The sequence below is a fragment of the Micropterus dolomieu genome, linkage group LG01 (genome assembly GCF_021292245.1).
Source record: "Micropterus dolomieu isolate WLL.071019.BEF.003 ecotype Adirondacks linkage group LG01, ASM2129224v1, whole genome shotgun sequence".
NCBI lineage: Eukaryota > Metazoa > Chordata > Actinopteri > Centrarchiformes > Centrarchidae > Micropterus > Micropterus dolomieu.
In genome coordinates this window covers 15,536,767-15,540,212 of record NC_060150.1, presented here as the reverse complement: position 1 = coordinate 15,540,212, position 3,446 = coordinate 15,536,767, and positions in this window count along the sequence as shown.

Genomic DNA, 3,446 nt, shown 5'->3' with positions numbered 1-3,446 from the left:
CCCTGAAGCCGGGGACATCTGGTATGTGATATAGGCTATGATAGAGATTTTGGGTTAGGGAAATTTTAATAATTTGAACCAATACAATATATGATTAAATCATATTAGAGTCTACTTGAAGCTTTTTATATTTGTCCCTCTCTGTCACACACACACACACTGTACTAACACGGGCTTCTGCATCTCCTCCCAGCCCTTGACATTTAGCAGCCCCACACACACACACACACACACACACACACACACACACACACACACACACACACACACACACACACACACACACACGAAAGCTTTGCATGAGCTAAAACCCCTGACAGAGGACTGTTTTGCAGAGCTTCTTTCTCGTGCTCCCTTTCTGCAGTTCAAGAAAGGTGAGTTTGGCAATGTGGTGCAGCCTTATCCTGAGAAACACAGACACAACCAATGACAACAAGTCAGAATGATGGTTGTCGATGCCAAACTGTGTCTCCTCAATGTGTTCCCTAAGCAGAAAAACATCCTCCGTTCCAATCTCCTCCCGGACGATGTGTGTGACTGTCGACACCTTAGGAGCTTGCACTTTTGAAGCTCAGCGCATCATCCTCTCTGCAGTTGTCAGCACCTTATAAAAATAATAATAATAATAAAAACATAATACATTATATTTATATAGCGCTTTACACAGTGCTCAAAGACACTTTACAGAACAGAGAAAATAAGAACAAAGCAACCTTAATATACAAATATGGAATATGATTTATCAAGTCTCACTTCATAGCTGGGTGAAAACCGGCTGGTGCAGTAAACATAGCCTAGCTAGCTGGCTACGATTTCAGTACAGTAATATCAGAGATCCTTGCGCCTTCTCAACTCTCTGGTAATATTCTAATCACAAAATGCAACCAATAGTACGGTAATGTTAAATCTTTCTTGTGAAAAGTAATCCCCTGAGCCCTGTTTGCGATGGTCCGCCGATTTGAGCATGAATATGCTGCACAGTGCTCTGGCATCTTGCTTTCTTCAGCTGCGCAACTAGGAGTACGACCGATTCAAGATGGCGGCTGCATTTCTTGCACCCAGTGGCCAATAGGGCGTCTACCTCTATATCTGTCTATGGTTAAGGCTGTATGTGTTTCCCGGTGGTGTGCATACATGTTCCTTTTCTGTCCTCTAGCTCTACCCCAGAAGTGCTACAGCTGATTGCTGAATTAGGTCCACCTGGCCTTGGAAGGCAGTGCACAACTGTGTGCACCTGAGTTAGGGTCCACAATTTCTAAATTAAGTGGGTATACAAAATAGATGCATATATGTGTAAGTAGAAAGACAAGTGGGAATGTGATACAAACACAACTCAACTAGAGAATTTACGTGAAATTCAATGTGAACTCAAACTCATCTTCTTATAATGGTTTGAATAATACCTATTCAAAACAACAAACACCGGGTGGCCATAGCTCACTCATAGTAGAATATATGCAAGTTTTTCTTGGCAATCCTAATGAATCCATTTGTTTGCAAGTTTTTGGTATGCAAGCCAAAAGAACATTTTCAGATTCGACTGACTTTGCAGGTAACACCTCAGGATGACCTTAAGAAACCATTTTGCTTCTCAAGGCAAACATAATAAACAGCATATCTATCCAAGGTCGGCAAAACATTAAGTAAGTTTCCTTTAATAATGGTATGGTGACCAAATTATGGAGATGTGTTAGTCCGTAGCCCTATCCACAGAATTAAGGACAAATTCAAGTCAGGTGGCTACCTGGCAGCAAAAATGACAGAGCAGAAAACCACTCCCCCTCCACCACCAGCTCTTCCATCAAGTGTGAGCAATAAGCAAAAGGCAGATGATCTTCACTCGCTTGCCGTTACTTACATCCAAAAAGCTTGAGAGTGTTTGATTTACAATATAACTGCCATTAATAAATAGGGCTGTGTGATATAACAATATACACTATATTACACTTACTTCCCTGACCACAGGTGGATAAAATAGTGCACCTAGGCATGCAGACCGCTTCTACAAACAATTGTGAAAGAATGGGTCGCTCTCAGGAGCTCAGTGAATTGTGAATTGAAGCATGGTACTGTGATAGGTTGCCACCTGTGCAATAAGTCCATTTGTGAAATTTCCTCACTACTACTACTACTAAATATTCCATGGTCAACTGTTAGTGGTATTATAACAAAGTGGAATTGATGGGAACAACAGAAACTCAGCCACAAAGTACATTGCAGCTTTGCGCACAGTGCACAAAAGCTGCCAACTTTCTGCAGAGTCAATAGTTACAGTCCTCCAGACGTTGTGTGGCCTTCGGATTAGCTCAAGAACAGTGCGTAGAGAGCTTCATGGAATGGCTTTTCATGGCCGAGCAGCTGCATCCAAGCCTTACATCACCGAGTGCAATGCAAAGCGTCAGCTGAAGTGGGGTAAAGCACGCTGCCACTGGACTCTAGAGCAGAGGAGACGTGTTCACTGGAGTTACAAATCACGCTTCTGTCTGGCAATCCGAAGGACGAGTCTGGGTTTGGTGGTTGCCAGAAGAACTGTACTTGCCTGAGCGCATTGTGCCAAATGTAAAGTTTGGTGGAGGGAGGGGGTTTTTCAGGGGTTGGGCTTGGACCCTTAGTTCCAGTGAAATGAACTATTAATGCTTCAGCATACCAAGACATTTTGGACAGTTCACTTTCCTGCTCCCAACTTTGTGGAAACACTTTGGGGATGGCCCCTTCCTGTTGCAACATGACCAGTGCACAAAACAAGGTCCTTAAAGACATGGATGAACGAGTTTGGTTAAACACTTTTGGGATAAATTAGCGCGGAGACTGCCAGCCAGGCATTCTCGTACAACATCTGTGCCTGACCTCACAGATGTGCTTCTACAAGAATGGTCAAAAATTCCAATGAACACAATCTAAAAGTTGATTACCAGTTTTAGAACAGTATTTTGACATTTTTTAAATGGAAAATCTAGTGTTTGCGGGTGTTGTATCATTTTTTTTTATTAAACATTGATTGCATTTACAAGAAGAAAGGACAGTCACTCAAAACATCATGAATACGATCACCTGAACACACTCTTGAACTTTGGATCATTTCTGACTTCTTTGGATCGCAAATCATCTCCACCTCTCCCACCCATCTCCTCCATTTCTCCCTCCCTCTCCCTCCTCTCTGTCAGCCGCCCCTTCGGTGTTTTATCCCACCACCCCTCCTTGATATTCACGTGGACAGCCCGTTTGCTGCTGGAGTGTGTGAACGCTGCCAGAGGAGTCCCAGCAGACTCTAAACTGTGATGCAGAAAGCAGAACACTTGAGCCCCAGTTGTAGCCTGCAGCATATTCTTCTACTCCCTCAGCAATAAAAAAAACCCTCTTCAGTCAGAAAGGTCTGCGCACTGGTCTTTGCTGTCCAATACTGTGTTTGGAGGTTGTGAGGGAATCAAATGGTTACTCCCCAGATG